Source organism: Trichechus manatus, unplaced genomic scaffold (genome assembly GCF_000243295.1).
Source record: "Trichechus manatus latirostris isolate Lorelei unplaced genomic scaffold, TriManLat1.0 scaffold00125, whole genome shotgun sequence".
In the NCBI taxonomy this organism is placed as follows: Eukaryota; Metazoa; Chordata; class Mammalia; order Sirenia; family Trichechidae; genus Trichechus; species Trichechus manatus.
In genome coordinates, this window is record NW_004444061.1 from 3,283,906 (window position 1) to 3,310,205 (window position 26,300).

Consider the following 26,300-nt stretch of genomic DNA (forward strand, 5'->3'; position numbering starts at 1 on the left):
TATCCCCTACTAGGCAGGTGAGTGACTTAGATACTAACAAGTTTACAAGAGATACCTTAGTCTTAAAAATAGACTATTCAAAAGGGAGGTTAGAGTATGCTTAATAAACCCTGTTTATTGTTTGCAGTCAGTCGCAGAGAGCTCTCCTAAATTATGACTATTATTCTAAATTTGTTTTATTTACTAATTGAATCCTTGAGTCTACATCAGTGCACATTCATTAATTATTGCACTATATAATTTAGACCTGTCATTTGAGTAAGCAGCCACTTCATATCAAATCAAAGGCTTACTAACGTTTGGGAGGTATATTGCTAAATTGAGAGATAAACAAACAGCAGGCAAAGCTCCTACATAGAATTACTTGAAAGAAACATTAGTTGTGATTTTTTAAAATATCACAGAATCTAACAACTCAACTCTCAAAGATATTCACTGACTCAACATTGAATTTCATTTTGGACCGTGCTACTTGGTTGTTGCTTCTCTTTGTAGGCCTTGCTACCTCTTGTTAGAAAGCTATTTTGTAGAACTACCAGTTGTGCACCAAACTAAAACCCTGCTGTTATTGAGTCGATTCCAACTCATAGCAACCCTATAGGACAGAGTAGAATGCCCCATAGGGCTTCCAAGGAGCGGCTGGTGAATTTGAACTGAAGACGTTTTGGTTAGAAGCTGTAGCTCTTAACCACTGCACCACCAGGACTCCAACATGAAATATAAATAATTCAATTAGCCATAAATATAAAACACAAGTTATGGAAGCTTTAAGCTAACATAGTAAAGGATGCACAAATTTAATTAAAATGGACACAAGTACCAGGATAAGCTATGAGCCAATAATTTTTACCTTTTCCTCTTTATTTTGTTAATTGGATTTCAGATGTGTCTTTTGATAATACATATCATTGGATAATAAGTAAATTCAAAAAAGTTGAAAACTATCTTTTCTTTTAGCAGGTCCCTATTCATTACTGTATTTTTAAGCAAATAATGCTGCCTTCTATGTTTGGTTGCCAATCCTGCCCCCCACCACCCAAGGTATTTTCCTAAACCCACTATGCTAATTTTTTACAGCAATACCACTACAATTAAGATAATCACAATATCTATCACCCCAATAAGTATCTTGTGTCTCTTTGTAATTCCTATCTCCAGTCCCTCCTCAACTCCTCACTCTATCCACAGAAAGCCAATGATTTGCTTTATACCCACTGATTCCTTTGAATTTTCTAGAATTTTACCTAAATGGAATCATATAATATGCTCTTTTTTTTTTTGTTTGGCTTCTGTCTTAGTTATCTAGTGCTGCTATAACAGAGATACCACAAGTGGATGGCTTTAACAAACAAATTTATTCTCTCACAGTCTAGTAGGCTAGAAGTCCGAATTCAAGGCAGCAGCTCCAGGGGAAGGCTTTCTCTCTCTGCTGGCTCTGGAGGAAGGTCCTTGCTATCAATCTTCACCTGGTCTAGGAGCTTCTCAGGCACAGGGTCCCCGTGTCCAAAGAATGTGCTCTGCTCCTGGCATTGCTTTCTTGGTAGTATGAGGTCCCCATGTCTCTCTGCTCTCTTCTCTCTTTTATAACTCAAAAGAGATTGGCTTAAAACATCATCTAATCTTGTAGATTGAGCCCTGCCTCATTAACATAACTGCTGCTAATCCCATCTCATTAACATCACAGAGACAAGATTTACAACATACAGGAAAATCACATCAGATGACAAAATGGTGGACAATCACAGAATACTGGGAATCCTGGCCCAGTCAAATTGATATACATATTTTTTGGGGACACAATTCAGTCCATAACAGCTTCTTTAACTCAACATAAATATTTTGAAATTCATCCATAATTTAGAGTGGATCAATAATTCATTCCTTTTTATTGCTGAATATTAGTGCATTGTAGGCATACACCACAGTTTGTTTATCTACTCACATTTTGATAGGCATCTGGGCTGGTTCCAGTTTTTGGATGTTACAAATAAAGCTGCTGTGTGTATCCATGTACAAGTCTTTGTATGGACATATGCTTTCATTTCTCTTAGGTAAATGCCTAGGAGAGAAATGGTGGGATCGTACGATATGAGTATGTCTGATTTTAAGAAACTGCCAAAATTTTCCATAAAGGTTGAGATTTAAAAAGCAATACCATTTACAATAAATTTTAAAAAATACAAAATACGTGGAGATAAATCTAATAAAATTCATGAAAGACTTGATAACTTCAGAATATTGTTGAGAGAATTAAAGAATTAAATAAATAGAGATATACATTCTAAACGGATTGGAAGACTCAGTATTGTTAGGGTGTTAGTTCTTCCCAAATTGATTTATAGTTTCAACACAATCCCAATCAAGACCCAAAAGGCAATTTTGTAGAAACTGGAAAACTGATTCTAAAATTTATATGGAAACAAAGAACCTAGAGTAGCAAACCACTCTGAAAGAGTTGAGGACTAATACTGCCTGACTTCTTATTAAGCTACCAGGGACAAGACAGCGTGGGACTGGTGTAAAAACAGATCCATGGAACAGAATAGAAAGTCAGAAATAGGCACACACATATAGGCAACTGATTATCAACAAAGGTGCAAAAACAGTTCAACAGAGAAAGGATAGTCTTCTTTAAAAAATGGCGCTAGAACAGTTGTATATCCATATGCAAAAACTGCAGTGGATGAACTTCAGTTCACACCTTGCATAGCATAAAAGATTAACTCAAAATGCAGCCTAGGCCTAAGTGTAAAACCTAAAACTATAAAATTTTTAACAGAGGAAAAAACGAAAAAGAGGAGAAAACCTTTGTCACTTTGAACTATGCAAACATTTTCTGAAAATTCAATTAAAAGCATTATGGAGACTACGTTCCTTTCAACATGCAGTAAACAATTCAGTAAAGTAAAATTCTTATGGTCTTGAATAGCTCTAAAACTGTTGTTGTTGTGTGCCCTCAAATCAATTCCATAGGGTTTCCTAGACTGTAAACTTTACAGAAGGAGCCCTTGTAGTCCAATGGTTAAGCACTCAGCTGCTAACCGAAAGGTCTGAGGCTCGAACCCACCATCTTTGGTTAATCTTTAAGGAGCATATCACCAGGCCTTTTCTCCCACAGAGCAACAGCTTTTGGGTTCGACCTGCCAATTTTTAGGTTAGCAGTCAAGAACTTAACCATTGCGCCACCAGGGCTCTAATTGGCCAAAAATTCATTTAGATATTTTATTTCTCTATTTAGCAAGAGTTACTTTGCTTGAATATTCTCCCAAATGCCTTATAATGAATTATACAAGAATGAAAAATAAAAGACAATAAAATCGCTTTGTTCTTGTTGTGTACTATCGAATCGATTCTGACTCATAGCAACTCTAAATGACAGAGTAGGGCTGCTCCATAGGGTTGCCCAGGCTGAAATCTTTATGCCAGCCAATCACCAGGTCTTTTCTCCCTCAGGACGGCTGGTGGATTCGAACCATGATCTTTTGATTAACAGCAGAGTGCTTAACCATTGTGTCACCAGGGCTCCTTAAAGTTGCTTTACTGTTTACAGAATTTTACAACTATTATCCCATGCGCCTCATGGCAATCCTCTGAGGAAAGTGCTGTACTTTCCAACATATGAATGAACCAATGGACAGATTATACTAAGTGATTTGCCCAAGGTCACTTGTCTAGCAAGTACAAAAGCTGTGATTCAAACCAAATTTCATTAACTCTATTTATTCCAGTGTTTATATTCCATCACTATACCACATATGCTATTTTTATTTTAAGCTCCCACTCTTCATAAGGCAGAGTCTAATGTGGTGCAAAAGGTTCCATGGAGAAGCTTGTAATATAGATGAGAAGTACAAATATATACACATTTATATGTAAATATGTAAATACGTGCTGTCGTTAGGTGCCATCAAGTCAATTTCAACTAGTAGTAGCCCCATACAACAGAGTAAAACTGCCCCCATGGAGTTTTCTAGGCTATAATCTTTATGGGAACAGATTTCCAAGTTTTTCTCCCTCATAGCCACTGGGTGGGCTTGAACTGCCAACCTTTTGGTTAGCAACCAAGTGCTTAACTATTCGTGCCACCAGGACTCCTTTGCCTGTGCATTACTGGGTACATATTAAGCAAATGTAACATAGTAAATAAATGCCAAAACAATGCAGATGAAAGAATTAATATATGAGAGCATGGTCTGGGAAGTCTTTGTGAAGAAGTGTGATTTGACCCAGGTTTTAAAATAAGCAATAATGTTTAGGGATGGCACATGGAGGCAGACCCTATCAACACTAATTTTTAGTATTAGTGTTCGAATATCTATTTGAACTGACTAATCTGTTGGGAACAAGCTGAATGTCAATTCAAATGAAGGTTAGAAGAACGCAGAAATGGGGAAAGTACAGTGAGTATAATTTCTTAAGTAATAAATACTATCGCCTTATTATACTTGTTGTGTAGATATTCTAATAACAACGAAAACTATTTAAAACCCATGCTGGGAAAGAGAGAACAGGACATTTCAGGCCAAAGTATGTAAGCCTAGGCATTTTGTCAGTTCTTTCTTTATAACTCTCTAGGCTCTCATCTCCTCCTATAGGGCTTATTGCAATAGCCATCTCAATGGCTCCTGGCTTCCAATCCATTCTATTCACAACCACAGTGTTAAACTCCCCCAAACACCCATTTGCTGATGTCAGTCTCTTGGTCAAATGACCTAGGGCAGCATTTTTGAAAAATGTTACTCTAGTTGGGTAGACTTTAAAAGTTGTTCTTCAAAAAAGTTGTTGCAGTCAAATATATTAGGAAAATATTGATGTGTTGTGGAACTTCTCAAGACTTCAGTGTGATAATGTACAAAATGAATCTTCAAAGTAATATCTTTGATCAAAGTACTGGCCCAAATACTGGCCAGTTGCGAAAAGTTGACATAAAGACAAAATTCCTTAGCTTGGCATTTATGCTTTCTGCAATCTGACTAGTCTCTGAGAATGCTCATAAGATGTTGGACCATGCCTCTGATCTGAGGCCTGAAGGTGGCCTGGCTAAATATTTTTCTCCCTTGGGGAACTGTATTATGTTTTTTCCTTAGTACAACTGTGTTTTTTTTCTTTTTTTTTTTTAATCAAGATTTCGTTATTTCATCAAGATATACCTTAGTGTTAATTTTTCTTAGAACATAGTTTTTGATGTACTAATTCAGGTTTAATTTGATTTCAGGAAGTATTCTTCCATTATGTCTTTGAAAGTATTTTCTCTACCTGTCTGTGGAGTGAGCCTTTATTGCCTGACCTCCTTATCAATGATATTATCATCTATACTCAGTATGTCTTTTCCCTTTTCCTCATCATTCTACTTGTACTCCTCAAGTCTGTCTGGCATGTCATTGAAGGACACTAATAATATAGTTTTACTGTGTCTAATGTGAAATTATCTATTTTTAATTTAACATATTTTATTAGGAAGTTCATATCCTTGAAAACTTTATGGAACGGTTCTACTCTGTACATGTGGGGTCACCATGAGTTGAAACTAACTAATAACAGTAACAACATTAGCTGTGCTAGCTCCTTTTCCAACTGATAATTTATTTGATATTGCACATCTTACTTTTAATATATTTAATTTTCTTGAGAGTAAAGAAGTTCTTTTCTGAAATTTAAAAAATTGTGCATAACTATGCTTTGCACATATTGTCTTCTTTCATTTTCTTGTAGAAATTTTGCATCATTTTAATGCTGCTTTTATTTTTAATCTTGTCTTTAATATAGACAATCCCACTGAGGATAATATTTGCCCCAAATACTGGGTAGAGATTCTTTTTGACTGTTTCCCTGGCATTGTTTCAATATCATACATTGGAGGGCTCAAAGTTGATGGTGCTTTTATCCTTCATCCAGTCATCCAGCTTATTCAGCTCTTTGGAAGGGTCAGTTCTAAGGGAGCCAGAGCAGCAGACACCAACTTCTTGTCAGATTTTCCTACAAATTTATTGAATTTCATCTCCTATTGGCATGTCTGGTCAAATGGGAATGATGTCATAATGGGAGCTCCATTTCTAGGCTTTCAGAAATGAATACCATCTGAAAAAGAGTTCCAGTCCATGTGAATCTCCATGGCTCATAGGATTTTGCTGCTGAATCTATACACAGAATGCCTCTGTGGATCCCAATACATTCCCACGTTACTGTTTTCCTTTCCTTGCCTCTCCTCTGACTGAGCTATAACTACAATGTGCCCCTTTCCTTTTAAATTAGAAATTGTGGTTATTTTGGTAGACGTAAATTCTTGGCTTCCTCCGTCTCACTCCCCTTGTTCTTCTATGGAGGGAAAATTAGTCCACAAACATTTCCCACCATTGACCCCAACCTAGAGAATTTAGTATTAGTCTTCAGATTGTCCCTATCCACCTTCTAAACTCTTTATCATACTTGAGATTATAGATAGTATTTGTTGAATCGTGGAATACTTCACCTAGGTCTAAATTGTGTACTACAGCTTTTTTGCCACTGTTGATTTCAGTGTGTATGCAGTTTACATCCAATTCTGAGTTGCTTTTGTTCTTTCAAAGAGTTTGTGAGAGATTAATGCATTGTGCACTATGCCAAATTTCTTGGAAATCTTTCCAAATTAATATTAAAATCACATTCAAATTTTCTTTGTGCAGCAAACAAACATTTGATCAATTCAGATTAGGTATGATTAGCACCTATTTGCTTAATCTGTTTTAATAATTTGACAGGTAATAGCCTCCTAACTGGTTTCTCTGCTTCAGCACTTGTTGCCCTGTTCAGTTTATTTTCAACTGAATGGCCAGAATGAATCTGTTAAAATGAAAGTCAGATTATGGCATTCTTCTGCTAAAAGATCTCCAATGACTTCCATCTCCCCCAGAATAAAAGGTAAGCTTCATACTATGACTTACAAGGATCTTCATGGTCTTTCTCCCCCTTTTACTTCTCCAACCTAATGTTTTACAATTTCCCCTTCAATTTACACTAGCTCGGTTGCACTGCTTTGTTGCTGTTTTGAACAGGCCAGGTATGCTTCTCCTCCAGTCCTTTGCATTGGCTCTGCCCCAGCATGGCCCATGCAGATCAGATCAAAAGTCTACTTTTCAGAGGGCTTTCTAAGCACTCTATTCAAAATTTCAGCATTCCTTCCACCCTACACTCCTAGCCCTCTTTCCTGCCTTTTATCTCCCCTAGAACTTAACACTATCTAATAGTTTATTTATTTTACTCACTTATGTTGCTTATTATCCATCTTCCCTATAAGACTAGAAGCTCCACACAGGCAAGACTTTTTGTCTGCTTTGTCACGGCTGTATCCTCAGCACCTAGAGAAGAACCTGATCTGTGGTAGACAGTCAGTAGTTGAATGAGTACATAAATAAACGAAAGCCAGAGTTTGAGGAACCTTCTCTCTAAGCAGGAAGATTCAGCTGCTGCTGGCCACTAGGATATTTCATGCTATTTATTTGGTGCTAATAAATACAATCCATCATCCGAAACTATAGTTGTCAGTGTTCAACTCAATATTTATTTATTTACATAGAAATACTACAATGTACTGATTATGAGTGCAGGCTCTGGAGCCAGAATGCCTAGGTTGATTCCTTAGCTCCACTACTCAGAGGTAATTTTGCAAGTTACTTAATCTCTTGTGCTTAATTTCCAAATGTGTATAATAATAATAATAATACCTGCCTCATAGGATGGTTGTGAGAATTATATAAATTCATACATTAGAGCATTTGGAAGAATTATTGGCACAAATTGAGTGTTCAATAAATTTTAGATATTATTAACCAATTGTGAAATTGCATAGCTTCCTTCTAGGATTCACAGGTAAGGGAAGCCATGCCTCCAAGTCAAATAGCTACCATTTTGCAAAACATCCTTGTTTATATCCACTCTTCAGATGAACAAATCTTATAAAGAATGTAAAAATATATTCTTTAAACTGTTCAGTGAATGAAAAATGCATTTAACATTCAAAATAAAAGACTATCAAATATTTCTGATACTCTTGTATCTCTCAAAGTCACAACTGCCTGAAGATGAATCCAGCAATCTGAGTACTTTCACACCAGACTTCCTTGGATAAAGATACTCTTCCTACTTCTATCTTTTACAATAAGCCAAATTAAATCACACAAACTATTAGAAGTAGGAGAGATGTAGGTCACACTTCTTATTTTTCTGATGAGTAAATAGACGTCAGTTAAAAAAAGAAAGACCCTCAACAAGATGGATTGACACAGTGGCTGCAACAATGGGCTCAAGCATAACAACGATCATGAGTATGGCAAAGGACCGGGCAGTATTTCATTCTGATGTACACAGGGTCACTACGAGTTGGAACCAATTCGACAGTACCTAACAACAACAAATGGACATCCTAGTAGAGAGTTTCTAAATGACTATTCAATATGTGATACAATTCCTAGGGATGAATTTAATTCCTATTATATTAAGAAGAAATGACTTATAATACTACACTTTCTACCTGCTTAGACTAACACTGAAATTGTTTCAGCATAAGCAGACGGTTAAAAATTCAATATATATAGCAATACTCAAATGCTAGAAAATGCTTAAACATTTATGAATAGGATATCAAGTGAACAAATACTTATTTAATGCATGTGCTTCACGTAACAAAATCTCTACTTGCCTACACATAAATATGATTACATTTAACCAATCATGAGGTGAGTGCACTTCACAAATTAACCTTTTCCTTTTAGATGCAGAAAATGATCCCAAATGAAATTAAAGGTCGATGTTTTTTTGGTTGCTATTATAGACACTGTAACATATGATTTCTATATCGTAAGCATTTGGCAAATCAAAATCATTTTCAAGCTTTATATGTCTTATGCAATCATAAGCAGTTTAATATTATTATTTCTCTGTTTTGACTAACTGAAACTAACCATCTAAAGAAATTATATGCAATTAAGTGAAGAGATGTTTTGGGGCCTCTATTGTTGCTGATCATCCCAATATGATCATCCCAATACTCACACTGAGGGAATACTGTCCACAAGTGATATAGTTAATATTTCAAAATCCACTCTGCTCCTTACCTAGAGAAGAAATTTGATTGTATCCTAATTTCATGTTGCTTATTTCTTTAGCTTTCATTCTCTGCTCATGAGTCCCTCTCTGCTTGCAGAACTTGATATTCATAACATGATCATGCCTTTAACCAACACACTACTCCTATAAGAAGGAAATTGTTCTTACCCTTGGGAATGTTTGGCAAAAATACTCTTCCTGGGAAAGCTTGTTCCCTCTTAGTAGGATGTCAGAATACTAAATAGTAAATAGCTGTCACTGGGCTATTTTTAAATGGCATCACTTTAATATTTCTAATCTTTTAAAAAACCTTGGGGGTGCAAGCCTGATTCACAGGCCAGAGGTTTTTTGTTTTTTTTTTTCCTCTGGAGCAGATATCATCATTTGCTATAATACCCAAACTGATATTCATAACACCTCATTAGAAAACCATTACATTTACAAATGCCTTATGTAATGTTGAAAGGAGCCCTGGTTAAAGCACTCAGCTGTTAACCAAAATGTTGGCCTTTCACAGCTACCAGTCACCCTGTGGGAGAAGGATGTGGCAGTCTGCTTCTGTAAAGATTTACAGCCTTGGAAACCCTATGGGGCAGTTCTACTCCGTCCTGTAGGTTGCAATGAGTCAAAATTGACTCGATGGCAGTGGGTTTGGTTTGGTTTTTGGTACGTAATGTTGACAAGGCTAAAGCAGTTGGCTAATTTTTAAAAAAATTTAGTCATATTTTATATCAAGGAGGTATAAGTATATTTTTATATGTGGTAATAGCTCTTATGCATGAACCTTGATTGAATCCCAGTCCCCAAGCGTCAACTTCTTCTTAGATTAGCTGAGTGCATTGGGCCTATTGAGCCATTAGCTTTTATTGAAGGATAGATGAATATCATTCCCTACAGAATAGTGAATTAGCTCTTGCCTTGTAGCAAAGCTTTTTCTCTGGTTTCTCTTCACAATGGAACTTCCTTCTTTAACCATGCCTTTTTCTATTGCAACTAGAGAGTAAAGTGGCAGTTAGAAGAAGAAAATGATATCTATTGAAATAAAATCATTAAGTGGGCATGGCTTTTGCTTCTCACAGTAGGGTGACCTGATCAATCCACATTGATAAAGGTGGCCCTTTGGGGTCTGTGGCAATTTCTCTGAATATTGAATAGCCTGCATGTTCCAGAATAGAGGTAATAGCTGTCATTTATTGAAAGGACCACAAAAAAATTTCCTAAAAGCCTTTAACACCTGATAAATGAATCTTATGGTAGAATAAAATGTTCCTTCATTCTTCAGCTTTTTTTGTTGTTAAGATATTTTACCCTTAAAAATCACTTTTTTAAAAATTGTAAGCAGGAAAAAAAATGTGAAAGAGATACTCTAGATCTTAGAATTTAACAACTTATTAGTTCAGTTAGAGAAAAGAACTAAAATGGCAATTTGTTGTTTAATTGCCTGGAAAGGCTAAACTTCTTCTATTTACCATTTTGTTTTTAAAAATAGTTTTTTCTGAGGTCTTTCAAAATTAATATACCAAGATTTTTCTTAGGAGTAATTAGATGCTAAGAATATCCGAATGTTTCATAAACTGGAAATTAACAGATCATCAGTACTTTCAGGAAATGTACTCTAAAGAACCATTAAATAGAATTCCACTACCAGCTAAGATGTAGAAGGATTTGAAAGACTTTTTATCCCATGGTGAAAAGAAAAAAGAGAAAAAGAAAAAATCATGCTTTTCTGTGAGATTAGGAAAAAGCAGCATTTGCAAAGAAACATTGATAAACTAAATTCCAGGAAAAAAACAAAGCCTTTATATTTGACCAGAGTATGGTAACAGCTTCTATGCAGTTCCTAGAGGAAATGTATAGATTTAAAAAAGAAGACAATTCTAAAATCTTTTATCTAAATTTTCACTATAAGACGATAGGAAAAAAGATCAAATTAAACCCAAGGTAAATAGAAGCGAAGAAATAATAAAAGTAAGAGTAGAAAATGATGAGCTAGAAAACAATAGAGAGTATCAATGAAACCAAAAGATAATTTTTGGAAAAAGATCAACAAATCCAAAAGAACTCTGAATAAGTGGGTGCAAGGTGGTTCAGTGGTAAAATTCTCACTTCCCATATGGAAGTTGCTGTTGGATGCCATCAAGTCAGTTCCAACACATAAAGACCCTAAATACAACAGAAGGAAACACTGTCCAGTCCTGCACCATCCTCACAATTGTTGCTAAGTTTGAGCCCATTGTTGCAGCCATTGTGTCAATCCATCTCATTGAGGGTCTTCTTCTTTTTCTCTGACCTTCTACTTTACCAAGCATGATGTCCTTCTCCAGGGACTGGCCCCTCCTGATAACATGTCCAAAGTAAGTGAGAGGAACTCTCGCCATCCTCACTTCTAAGGAGTATTCTGGCTGTCCTTCTTTTGATGAATTTGTTTATTCTCCTGGAAGTTCATGGTGTTTTCAATATTCTTCACCAACACCATAATTCAAATCCATCAATTCTTTGGTTTTTCTTATTCACTTTCCAGCTTTTGGATGCATATGCAGCAATTAAAAATACCATGGCTTAGGTCAAGTGCACCTGGATTCAATTTCCAGCCAAAGCACTCCATGCGGAGCCATCACTGGTCTGTCAGTGGAAGCTTGTGCTTTTCTATGAGGCTGAAAAGGTTTCAGCAGAGCTACCAGACTAAGATTGTCTAGGAAGAAAGGCCTGGCAATCTGCTTCTGAAAATCAGCCAGTGAAAACCCTATGGATCACAATGGTCTGGTCCGAAACCAGTCATCGGGATGGCTGAGGACTAGGCAGCATTTGGTTCCATTATGCATGGGGTCACCCATGAGTTGAGAGCCACTCAACAGCAGCTAAGGACAATGAAAAATTAAAAGAGAGAGAGGAAATACGAATTGCCAGGATTAGGAACCAAAGAAGGGGAATTACTAGAGATTCTACAGGTATTCAAAGAATAGTGAGGGATTATCATGAACAATTTATGCCAATAAATTTGACAACGCAGATGAAATGGGCAACTCACTTCACTCTTTAGAGTACAGTCACTGGAGCCAGACTACCTGGACCTGAATCTTGAAATCACTACATAAACACACTCTAACAGCGATAGAAACTACTAGGGCACAGTACTTCATCTCTCTGGTCTTAATTTCCTCATCTCTATAGCTGAAATGATAGTGATAATACCTACCTTATAGACTTGTTGGGAGAATTAAAGGAGTTTCTACATGTGAGGTGCTTAAAACAGTGTCTTAGCAACAGTAAGCACTCAGTAATTGTTGTTATTGTTAGTTGCCATCAAGTCAATTCCGACTCATTGTGACCCCATGTGTGCAGAGTACAACTGCCTTATAGGATTTTCAAGGCTGTGACCTTTTGGAAGCAGATCGCAAAGTCATGCTCCCTAATTAGCTTTCAGTGAGGCCTGGAAGAACTTCCTAGACTCATCTGCCTCAAAACAGTGCATTGGTCCAATTGTTTTACCGCCTGAAGTTCGTTATTAGAGACATATTCCTTTGGGTTAAACGTTGCTTGTTCTAGACATCATCCACTGATGTCAACTCACTTTCACTGTAATGTGAATTAGATTTTAAAAAGAGGCAGCTGGTGATGGTGTGGGGTGCTGGGAAGGACTAAATGTGGAAACAAACAGCACGAAATTTTTGCCCAGAGTCTTTCAGGCTTAAACAGAGTTTCTCATAAACAGATAAGAAGAGTGGCAGAGCTCAGCCCTGGATTTCAAGTCTCAATTCTAGCTGTTAATCTATCCAACAGAGCAAAACTTCTTTTTCTTTTTATTTGTTCTGCCGCTTAAGTTTCCGAACTCTGAGGGCACGTTCGTTCCCATTAATTTAATATTCTGCTTGTGAGACCGGATTTTGGCAAACCATGACTAATTACCTTTGATCTCTAGGAAGCAGCATAGCAGAGTCCATAGCTCTACAAATTTCAGCTGCAAAATAAAAGGAAGCTCATGAAGTTTGACTGGTTGTTTACAGTTAACTAAGAAAGGAAATGGTCTAATTTGCCAAATAAGAAAACAAGGTCTGTCCCTTCAGTGTGCATCTGCTAAAACAGGGCATGAACGAATCCCATTATCAGTGCTCTGAAAATGATTAAGCCCTACCCTTCATGCCTTTTTTCACATCTTTTGGTCATTTTGGTTTTCTCTGGCACTCCCACTTGGAAAGAGAAAAGAAAAATAAAGTTCTGAAATTTCAACTTGGTGTTTTTAACACTTAAGCTCTGGGAAAAGGTTTCTTGAAGGGGAGTAGGGGAAATACTGCAAACACTGATTTAAAAAAAGACTGTTCATATATTCATAAGTCTAAAACACATTCTCTTGACCTTTTGGTTAGCAGCCATAGCTCTTAACCACTGAACCACGAGGGCTCAATCTAATGTCATGGAAAACTGAAAGACAGATTCCCAAAGGGACCAAAAATATTCTGTGGGTCTCAGAATTGACATCTTAAATTATATCCTGGGGTCAAAATCTTATAATATTTTTAATAAAAGTATTGTGTATTCCTCAAGAAGTGAAGATAAAGTCAAACGATACATTATATTTGTTAGAGTCATAAAGCAGTAAAAATGACTTTTTAGCAAAGTACCAGAAAATATATATCCAAATCAGAGCTATTCTCTCCAGTAGTAAATTTGCTCTGCTTCATCTAAGCAGCGGTATCCAGTTAACATTTAAAGATGATGTTCAAATGACCTGCACTTTTTTTAGCATCTGCAGTATGGCCAGGGCTAACTGGGCAATACAAGAAACAAGAAAACGATGGCTTTTGCACCTGGTGGCAAAAGCTCTGAGGCCATCAATATCTAGACAATGGTGCATATGCCTGTTCTAATATTCTCCCTACTTCCCCTTGGAGTGAGACTCCAATTTTTTTGCTCAATGCAAGCTGCTATTGCTATTAGTGTTCTTATTGATACCCTTATTCTTCTAAATACAAATAAAAAATATAGTTACGTGAAAAAGAAAATCAAGTGATTTCTGACAGAATATAACTCTGAAATTGGTAATGTCCATATATTGAATTGGAAGTCCATGCAGAAAGCAAGGCTTCCTCCTGCTTAAAATCCTTCAGTGGCTCCCTAGTGACTTCATGATAAAATCCAAAATCCTCATAGAATTAAATGACTTTTATAACCTATCTGCATCCTACCCTTCAAGTCTCATCTTTCCCACGTCTTTAGACAGACCCTGTACTACTGCTGGATAAAACATCTGGCTTTTCTGTAAATAGATCATGGACTTTAATCTCCTTCCCTTTGTGCATAAAACCAAACTAGTTGCTGTTGAGTCAAATCCAACTCATGGTGACCCCATGTGTGCCAGAGTAGTACAGTGCTCTACAGGGTTTTCCATGGTTGATTTTTTGGAAGTAGATCACCAGGCCTTTCTTCCAATGCACCTCGGGTGTAGTTGAACCTCCAACCTTTCAGTTAGCAGACGAGTATGTTAATTGTTTGCCCCACTCAGGGATTACACCTTTGTACACACCTTCTGCTAAATAAAGCCTTGCCAATGAAGGGAAGCAGCATCACTTCATGATAAAGAGCTTGGGCTCAACATCAGACTGCCAGGATTTGAATCCTGGCTCTATCACATACTTGGACAAATGTGACTTTGGACAAGTTATTTATTAATCATCTGTGCTTCATCAATTTAGGGAAATAATTTTACCCCCTTTATAGAATTGTTTCAAAGATAAATATATAAAAAAACAATAGCCATCGAGTCAATTCCTACTCATGTCGACCCCGTGTGTTATAAAATAAAACTGTGCTCCATAGGGTTTTCAAGTTTGTGACCTTTTGGAAGCAGATTGCTAGGCCTTTTTTCTGAGATGCCTCTGGGTGGGTTCTAACTGCCAACCTTTCAGTTAGTAGCTGAGCACTTAACTGTTTGTGCCACCCAGGGAATCCACATTGTGAAGATAATTGGAGTCAATTCTTCTAAAGAGCTTGTAAGGGTGTTGCCCCCTCAATGATGATTTTCCTGAGCTAATCACTTGTTTTTTCCATTATTTTATTTATATCTCTTTTAGGACTTATCAATTTGTAGACTATGGGTATCTAGTGTCTTGATAACCTTTATATCTCCAGTGCCTGAAACAAGATTTAATAAGCTTTCAATGACTGATTTTACCCCAAACATAGCCGCAGTAACATATTTTTAGGAAAAAAAAAAGTACAAAGAACCATATTGCTACAATTATGATACTTAAAATCAGATATGCACTAGTGGCTACCTGTCAAAGATATCTGGGGTTATCCTAGAGCGGTGGGATTATGAGCAATCTTTTCTTTGATTGTCCATACTATGTAAATTGTTCTCAACAAATTATAAGGAATTAATATTGTTATATGAAAATGGTATAATATTGCAAATATTTTTAAAGTCTCACATATTGGAGCTTAAGCTAATGCAGATTCAAGTAGAAGAGGTTATAATGAGTTGGATGGGGGTGAGATTTGAGTCTATAATTTCCTATGAACTGGTGAACAATCATAATTCATTATGTCTATATTTATTTAAAAATTTAGGCTTTTCTTGTTCCTTGACACAGGTATTTTACTAGCATGACACTAAAGTTCACAAACAGTTCGTGCTCAACTACTAACCTAAGGTTGCCAGTTTGAACCCACCCAGCATAAGTGAAGGAAAATTTAGGCTCATGAATATAACAAAGAAAGGAGAGACAGTCCAGGTGAAGCAAAAGACTAAAGTATTTGTTAGAGGTATCTGGGGAAGTTAGAGGAGAGGGGTGGATGTAAAAATCTCTGCTGGAATGAAGGACCTGTGAATAGTGAATCACGTGGGGAAATGGAGAAGAGTGACACCCACTTGGTTCTGCTGACCATGTGTCTTCATTCTCTTTAAATCGCTCCTTTTCTTGGCTTTCCACTCTCAATTTTATTTCCGTTTTACTTTGTATTCTTTATGGAATGTCTAGCTTTTTTCTTTTCTTCCTCTGCAACATTTTTATTCTGTTCACTGTTTATATATCCCTCATCTCCTCAAATTTCTGACTCCCCCGCCTTCGCCCTCACTCTCAGTTGATGCCACTGAATAAGAATTGCCTCTACTTCTAGTTATTAAACCTTCATTTATCTCTAACTATCATTTTTCTCCTTCCTTATACTACAAAGGCCCCTCTTTAGGTGGCGTAAACATCTTGTGCTTGACTACTAATCTGAAAGCTGCCTGTTTGAACCCACATTGATATGGAGGAAAGCTCTGGCAATCCTTTTCTGTAAAGATTATAGCCGAGAAGACCCTATAGAGCAATTCTATTCCGTAACACATGGGGTCACCATAAGTCAGAATTGATTCTATAGCAACAGGTTTTTTTTTTTTTTTTTTTAATTTTAGAGTTACAGTGTAAGAACTAACTCCCTTACCTAGGTTTGGAATCTCATTTCAACCTATTTCCTCAAAAACGTTGTTGTCTCATTTACCTGTTTCTTTTATATTTTCAAACTTATCTTCTCTACCAGCACCTTCCAATTAACATTTTAACGTGATCACATTCTGCCTATACTTAAAAGTAAGTAAACTGACCAAAAAACAGAAACGAAAAACACTCTACATTTATCCCCATGGTTCCATTCACTGTTCTATTTTTATAAACAGTCAAACTCAGCAATAGTGAAAGTAGTTATTTATGCTCAGTTTCTCAGCATCCTCCTATCACATTTAGTTCTCAGTAGATTCCAATCTGGCTTTCCCTTTCTCCATTTCACTGAAACTGTTCTTACCGAGTTCACCAGTGAGCTCCATGTTATTGTATTGAATGGATGTCTCTCAGGATTCATCATTCTGATGACTCAGTTGCATTTGATACAACTAACCACTTCCTTTTACTCGAAATACTTTCTGCTCTGGCTTCTATTCAGATTTTGCTCCAGTAACTCCATCATCTACTCCTTTGTCTCATTATTGGATCTTTTTCTCAACTAGACCGTTACATTTTAGAAAGCATTAGGGTCCTCTTTTACACTCTCTTCTCTCTCATTCCATATCTTTTCATCTCAGGAATGCCATTCACTTTCATTACTTCTAATCTGTGCTGTATTTCTAGAACTCTTATGTTTCCTTTGATTTCAAGATTCTCATATCCAACCATCTGTTTGACATTTGGATAGCTCACAGTCATCTCAGACTTAATATGTACAAAAGCTCTGCTCATCTCTGTAAACAGCACCACCTTCCACCCAAATCAAGCTAGAAACCTGGCAGTTGTCTTTGACTCTTCTCTCACCCCTCTACTCACTCCACCTAATCACACAGCACTGTGATTCTACCTTGTAAACATCTCTTATATCCATCCACATTTCTCCATCCTCACTGCTACCACTATTTTCTAAGTGAAAAATACCTTTATTGTACTATTTTAATAACCTTTTAACTGGCCTTCCTGAACTTCTCTTAACCTATTTCTTTTTGAGTATGACCAATTCCCCATGGCTTTCAAAACTGAAATTCCATAATGTGCTAAATACATGGCTAAACACCATAAACACTACAGTGAATTCAATTGTGAGTGTGGTATCTGCTGGGGAGGAATGCACAGCCAACCTGGGGATGGGAGACAGTAGAGGAAGAAAAGAAGAAGATAGACTGGTAAATTAGTTGACTAATAATAGTTTCATATCTAGTTTAATAACTATTGTAGTTTTGAACAAGAACAGTCAGTGATCTACAGGCAATTCTATTTAAATGTCAAAAATTAAACTCTTTCTTTTCTTCCCCAGATACGCTAACACCAGAATATGTATTTTCGTTTGTTACTGTTGTGGTACGAATATATATAACAAAACATACACCATCTCAACAATTTCTACATGTACAATTCAGTGACACTGATTACTTTCTTCAAGTTGTACTACCATTCTCCTTATCCTTTTCCAAACAATTCCACCATCATTAACATAAACTCAATGTCCCCTAAGCAAAAACTTCCCCTTTCCCCTTTCTCCCCTGCTCAACTACTGATCATCTTTGGTCTCTATATATTACTCATTTTATATAAGTGAGATCATATAATATTTGTCCTTTTGCAACTGATTTATTTCATTCGGCATGATGTTTTCAGGCTCCTCCATCCTGTGGCATGCATCAGCACTTTCTTTCTTTTTGTGTGTGTATATACCACATGCTGTTTATCCATTCATTTGTTGATGGACATTTAGGTTGTTTCCACCTTTTGGCTACTTTGAAAAGTACTGCAGTGGACATTGGTTCACAGGTTTCTGTTTGCATAGAACATGTATTATCTTAATGAATCTTTACAATAATTCTGTGAATAAGGGACAATTATCTCCCCCTTTTAAAGGTGAGGAATTAAGGAGCCTAAAACAGAAGATCTAGAAAATTAACCAATGACCCTTTCCACAAGCTACAATTGTTTCCATTCAGAGTATGACCTTGCAACTTTTGTGTGGGAAGAGTGGGTGGTGAACTGTGTAATGGATAGGTGGAATTGGTAATTGACATATGTAATAGGTCATTTGTGTTTCTAAGCCTATGTAGAAGCTGGATGCTCATAATTCAGGTGGTGCCTTGAAATATAATCTAATAAAATTTTAAGGCTACTGGTAACAGAGAGATTATTCGATCCAACACTCTGACTGTAAAGGGTAGTAAATTGAAGTTGAACGGTTAAATGAGTTACTTGCCTGAGATTACTCAAATAAACCTTTGCGAGAGCTGGGACCCAGATCTCAATCTTCTAACTCTGAGTCCAATGTTAATCCCAATGCACAATCCTCCCTGTTTATTTTCGGGATTTTTTTTGCCTTAGAAAGGGTCTCCCCGTACATTTCTCTTAAATTGCAGTCTTACCTTGTGAGTTTTAAATGTATTTAAATATAAAATCCAAACCTAAGTAGCTCATTTAAATTTATCTTGGAATTTAAATGTTTACATATGAGGAATATGATCATTGTAAAAGTCATCTCAGGGTGTCAGGAACAGACTAATGATGTTAATATAATAAAAAGACTCAGGAAGAGATTTTGAAAGACAAGAATCTGGCTGGAGCTGCTTGCATAACTGAATCAAGTCCAGGCTTAAGGCAAACAAACAAAAGGCCAGGCCCAGAGAAGGAGTGTGCTAAGTGGGTTAGAGATTCTGACAGAAAACGCTGTGCTCTGGCTAGCTCCCTGAGAGAGAAGCATTAGGGCACATCGGAAGGCTCGTCAGAGTGCCAGGGTAACTCTGATGTCCCTGTCTTCTCTGATGTACTTGTTAAAGAAAACTTAGTCCTTCTGTGCCAGATATAGTGTTTCCATGATCAGTTTACTAATAACTGTAGTGAACAATCCTACAGAATACACTCCTTGACTGTGCTCACTGCATTGTTGGCATTTGCAGAGAATGCAAGAGTCTGGTTAAAGAATTTTTATCCATCCCCTTCTCACTGGTCATTGTGTCCCCTGGAGGACCTCTCTTTCATGGTTCTAAAGCCAGAATTAAGTCTAATTTGAGGACCTTATCACTTGCTCCTCTCCCATATCTCCTCCCTTGAACAGGGAAAAAATTTAACTTCACAAAATCCTGGAGATAATTAAACACAGCAAAGAACAAAAGAACCAGTCAAACTTGTCTTTGAGCTTTAACTGCTTTTGTTCCACCAATATTGCAGTTGTCTCACGTTCCACGATTCTCCAGTTTGTATACAGTACATGTATAATTTATATGGCCTGAGGTTAAGACTATACAGTCTCCATGTGTAAGAGGTGATTAGTCATGTCTGACAAGGTTGATGAGAAAATAATGGGAACATGCTATTGGGTACCAGACATTTAAAGCTTAAAGGCCTCAGGATTGATTGCTTTCTCAATGAGGACAGGCATGACAAATAGGTTATGCAGTTTTAGTCACAGAAACACTTTTCAGAGGACCATATAGATAGACATAACCATATATGCTAGGATTTTCATGGATCTAATGTAATGGCCATTTTCCTTTTCATAAGGCTTATGTCTAGGTCAATGACTGCTTAGGTAGAAGCCAACGTGGTGTCCTTCATTTTAGTCATATGCAAATTTACCACTAAGGCTGAGCACGAAAGGCTTTGAGTTTTCAAACAAAGACAAATAAATAAATGGGACTTTTTAGTAAAGAAGTACATTGGACCATTATATGTGTGTTTGACAGTACAGAGGAACATTGTTCATGTTTTTGGCATGTCAAATAAAAATGTAAGCCCAATATTAAATAGAACCTTGTTTGTTCTTTTGCCACTAATATCAGGATTTAAAAAAAAGGCTTGACTAAAACTAGATATGAATTAGGGGCTTTATCTGTAATCATTATTTAAAGAGATGATGGAAATGGAAAATATTGAGTCAAGCAGTTAGAATCCCATAGCATACTTTGAAATGAGCATCTTTTATCAAGGATGGAGGTGGGGGGTAAAGTGAGATAATGATGATGGTAAAGATGATGAGGAGGAAGAAGATGATGATGTCCTACAATAATAATTTAAAAGCTCAGAACTTTAATTTTAATTGTGACGCAGTGGTTAAGAGCTTGGCTGCTAACCGAAAGGTTGGCAGTTCCAGTCCACCAGCTGCTCCTCGAAAACCCTATGGAGCAGTTCTACTCTGTCCTATAAAGTCACTATGTGTCGGAATCAACTCCATGGCAACGTTTTTCTTTTAATAGATGAGAAAATTACAAAACCAGTTTAAAACTAGGGTTATATAATTTGATGGAGTTTAAAGAGCTATTTAGCATATTATAGAAGTTCATGATTGTGCGTTTGTTGAGTAGGTCATGGAAGATGTTATATTCAGAGTGCTGATAGCCGATGATAATTACATGAATCACTCTTACTCTTTACAAATATAATTCTCTGCTCTACTCTTCGAAATAAAAGGACAGATATTTTCTATTATAAAATGCATTCATGCAAGAAATTATGAGAAAAAATTCCCAGATAATTAAAGAAGTAAAGACAAAAGCATCTATTTTCCCATCACATAAAAATAGCCACAATTAACACTTGGTGTGTGTCCTATTTTTCTGCGCATTATGCTTTGATTTTGCTTTATAATATATGCAGAGTTATGCTGATATTGTATAAAGAATTAAAGTATCATATTTTTTAATTTGCCATGGCAACAGAAGTATTATATATTATGCTATGTTATATTGAATTACCATATTTTTACACAAATAACACATGCCTTCTGCGTTTGCTTGCTGGCTGTACCCTCCCCCCACGAGGTATTTTGGTAAGCACACTCTGCTAATTTTTTTTTTTTTTAACAGAAACATGTGGAAGAGGACTGGCATGGTGGTACTTATGAGGGTGCCTCACAGGAAGAGGGCACAGCCTGCAAACAAATGCAGAAGGCACACTTTATTTGGGTAAAATACACTAATATGAACATCAGTTTTTACAGTTATGTGAGGTTACCTTGAGAGGCTATTTATCTATTTGGTATTTCTAAATATTTACATTGCCTCCCATCTTTCACTTGCATAAATAAAGCTAGATAAACATCTTGTGCTTAAGGCTATTTCTATACTTAAAGTTTTTTGCTTAGAAGAAGTTTCCTAAAAATAAATGATCAGATCAAGGGAATTACTTTCTAAAATATTTTCATTTATACTCCATTCAGCAAAATATGAGACAGAAATTTTTGTTATCATCATATAGAAGGGATATGGAATTTTATTAAGCCATTTTTTTATTAGGTATTTTAGGTTTATGAACATTGCATAAAAACCAAAATAGATTTGCTTCTTCATTTCTAAGAGTTATACTCATTATTTCTATTTCCAGTCTTGGTAATCTTATTGGCCAGAACTTGTTGGGTAAGGTAGAAACATGTGAAATGAGGAAAAATCGCAGATTTTAGTGTCAGAAAACCTGAGTTTAAAATGTGACTGATAATAGCGTGGAAGCTTGACCAAATTGAAAACCATTCTGAGCTTTAGGTCCCTGTTGATAAAATGCCTATACACAATTTTGTGTATACAAGATACAGGTATGCTGTTTGGGTCTGAATGTTGACCCTCACGGTGACCTGAAAACTACAGAACGAGAGCAAAACCTTTGTCATCCTGGGTCTCTAGATGACTTTGTAGAGTTGACTTCTTTCCCTTCTGCTGATATTTGGCTCTTACTTGACTGAGACATTGTGTTAACCCTCAGACTCCAGGGTTTATTTGTTACACTTCTGGTGTTTTCTTATACTGATAGATAAATTTATAGCAGTATTGGTGTGGTACCATAAAATAAAAATAAATAAAAAAGCTAAAATGGGTGGCATTGGTTTAGTAGTTGGGTGATGGGTAGCAAGGAAATGGATATTGGTGGCTGGAAAGATATTTACCTATGTTATGCAGTCCTAAATATTTAGTTAAGATGCCACACACAATAATAATTTGGAGGGCAGACTACTCCATGCTTATAGCTCTTAGGAAAGAGGATGAAAACAGAATCTTAGGAGTTATTCCAGACTGCATTAACTGAGACATTAGATGAAAGAGAGAGATGTTTAGTCAAGAATTGGAGAGTTGCAAATTTCATAAAGTTCAAATGTTGCAGGGAGGTGGGGTGCGGACTTGAATTCCACTTAAAACCACTAGTTGTTGTCAAGTGAATTCCTACTCATGGAGACCTCATGTGTATCACAGTGGAACTGTGCTCCACAGGGTTTTCGGTGTCTAATTTTTTGGAAGTAGATCACTAGGCCCTTATTCTTACGCAATTTTGGGTGAACTTAAAGCTCAAACCTTTCAGTTAGCAGCTGAGTGTGTTTTATCCATTTACGCTACCCATGGACTTGTCTATTCCATTAGATAATCATAAAGCTAGTGGAAAGAGGTTTGTCATCTTCTATTTCCCCTTCACATTGACAAACTGTTGATGAGGGAAGGCAGAGAGAGGATTGCATATGAGAAGCTGTTTGCATATTTTTTAAAGGATAGGCTTAGTAGTAACATAAGTCACTTCTATGCATATTCTATTGACCAGAACTCAGTCAGATGGCCCCACCTAGACTCCAGGAGGCTATTAAATGAAGCTCTTGGCTGGACAGTTGCTTCCCAGCAACAATTCTACTCCAAGAGAGAGTAAAGCCAATTCTTTACTCAACAGACAGCCAATTGTACCATAGCTGTTATGTGAAGCCACTAATATTTCAGAATTTATCTGTTATGAAGATAGTGTTTCCTTTAAGCAGTACACAGAGTATAATGGAATTTTTCTTAGCAAGTCAGTGATACCAGTACCAGTTGCCATTGAGTCAGTTCTGACTCACGGCAATTCGCGAACGTCAAAGTAGAACTGTTCTCCATAGGGTTTTCAATGGCTGACTTTTCAGAACTACATCATCAGGACTTTCTTCCAAGGCACTGCTGGGCGGATTCAAACCTCCAGCTTTTTGGTTAGCAGCCAAGCACATTAACCATTTATACCACCCAGGGACTCCATTTATTACATTTTCTATTGGATATGTTAGGTTGATGAACATTGCATGAAAAATACGGAGGGGAATCATTTTAAAGGCAACTGATTCCTCTAGCACTCCATTTCTAGTATTAAAGGGGAATTAATCTGTTCCAGTATTGCTATGTGCTTTTTTCTCTACTGTAAGAGCAGCTTAGGTACCTGTTTCCTGATGCCCAGTTTGAGCTCTGTGGCTATGACTTTTGGTTTCCTCATTGACTGTGACTGAGATTCTCCCTCTAGCTCTGCTGTGTTTTTTCAGCCTTCAGTAATCTTAAAGTTTGTTTAAGTTGGGTTTCTAGCCCTTTTCTATTTGTACAGTCCCTTATAGATAATGCTCCCACTGGGTTTACCCTGGACATCCATACTCAAATTTGTTCAGGGCTTTGTAGCAACACTCGATGAAGGCAAGAAATGGAAGGTCTAAGGTCAGGATCTATAACGAAATTAGGTTTTAAAAGCAAGAGTTTTCCATGAAGTCAAGAACGTTCTTCCAACTTCATCAAAGAATTGTCCTTCTGCTGGGAGGAAAAAAAAAAGAAATCTCCATTAGGTGCTGTTGCTTTGACAAATGTAATAGTAATAGGCCTACAGACAGGAGACAGATGCTTCTGTGCTTGAAATACGCAGCTGGTGTGCCAGAACTAACATCTTACTTTTCTGCTACCCTTGGTTTCATTAACCTTGAGAACTCCTTTTATTCGTCTGTTTTAAACTAATCTTATTATCCCTCTAAGAGTCTGGCATGAGAAACAGAAAATGAGCAATATCAATAATTGTGTTAACTAATTAGGTTATCATTTAATGGAGGCCTAATGTTTACCCCAAATCCTAGATATGTGTGGAGGTAAAATTGGAGGATCTCATCTTAGCTAATGTGACACAACTTCCTAATGTATTTTTTTGCCTCGTGTCTAGATAAATTTGTATCCAATCTGCATGAAGCATATTGTCATAATTCTAAATGAAGCTGCTAAATAGGATTGGAGCATCAGTGGTTTTAATCTCTCCTCCACAATGTTATACATCAAAATTTTAAAAAAACGGGAATTATTCTTAGAATATTTTACATTTGTGTGGATACGATAGAGAATTAGGTAGGAAGTGGGATATCAGAAAATATAGAGAGAATTTTGAGTGCTCCAATTTTTATTTACCCTTCTCTGTATTCTATTACTAACCCCTGCTTCTAGTGCGTTGTCTAGCTATTCTGAATAGTCTCTGTTTTCCTTTTTTTTTTTGTTTTGGATATGTGGATATTCCTCCTTGGTGGTCGATATCAGAGTATATTATAAACTGAGTTAATGCAGTCAAATACACAGGCTTGATCCTAAGGCAGAAACTTTATGTGTGCAGGAGAAATTGTTTGATGGTCAGAATCTCTCTCTCTCTCTACTTCTCCAGTCAGCCATTTCACAACACCTTACAAAGTGTTTTGGTCAAGAACATGGATTTCTTTTTGGAAGTCTCTCATAATTTTCCCATTTCAAAGTCTATATCTTATGGAAAGTGGTTTAGGAAAAAAAACCTTTAAATATAAAGACCAGTGACTTTAAGCAATTTTTTCTCCTTTTCTAACAATAGAAATAAGTTATTAGAGTATCTGTGGATATTTTTATTATTTCCTTTCCTTTCTTTTCATTTTCATCCCTTTCTTTATTTCCTTTCATGTTCATAGCACTGGCTACTATCCTCCCTTTCCATTCAATAAAAATGTTCATTTTATGTCAGGCATACATGGCTCTGGAATACACTGCCATAAACAATCAGTACTCAGCCTCTTCATCTCAAAAGTTATTTCCAGTTCATAACACTTGTCATTTATTAACCAGTAATCTTGACTTCCTAAGGCTGTAAAAGAGGGGAAATAAAAATATAAGTGCTTTGCATAACTCAAAGGTGTTGAGAAGATTAAAGAATATATATGCAAATACTATACTGTGTTAGTGGCATTTTTATTATTATTATTTTTTATTGTGATGAAATAAATCTTCGCTTAATAGGCAATTGGACCAATACAGTTTCAGTGTGGGGACCAAACTTACGTATAACTGGAATAGTCATCTATTCATGTAGCATGATTTCTGGGATGCTGAACGAGCACAGCTGACTTGAGATGTACTTCTCTCTTGTGTTCACTGGTGCCTGAAGGTAATTCCCTAGAGTGTCATTATTTTGACTTAAGATTTCTTGGTCTCTGTTAATATGCAAACAGCCCTGGGAGATAGATAAACTGATGTCATACCTGGGTGCATAATTTTTTGAGCACCTCCCTTAAGCTTGGTTTTATTATTCAGGAATTAAGACCTTGCAGGAATTGGGAAGGTTTAGGGTAGTGCTATGTATCATAACACTGTTCACTATATGTCAGTAAGGTTATTTGCTTCTTAAGTTTAGGATCTTTTTGTTGGTAAACTTTAGCCTAGATAAATATTTATAAATGAAGTGATTCTATATATCAATAAGGTTACTTGCTTCTTAAGTTTAGGATCTTTGTTTCCTAGTAGCTTATGTTTTTTTTTACATCCCTATCTCTTAGTCATTATACCCTCTGGGCACTCAATCACATAACAGCTTAATTGAATGCAAGAGAGAATTCTAGTAGGAAGTTGAAGCATTTTCCCATTTCTTTTAGCTGGAAAGCAAGCATTAGGTTCAGATGCTAAATTGTGACAGACACATTTCTCATGGCATATGGCTTGTTGGAAGACTTCCCTGGTTGGGAAA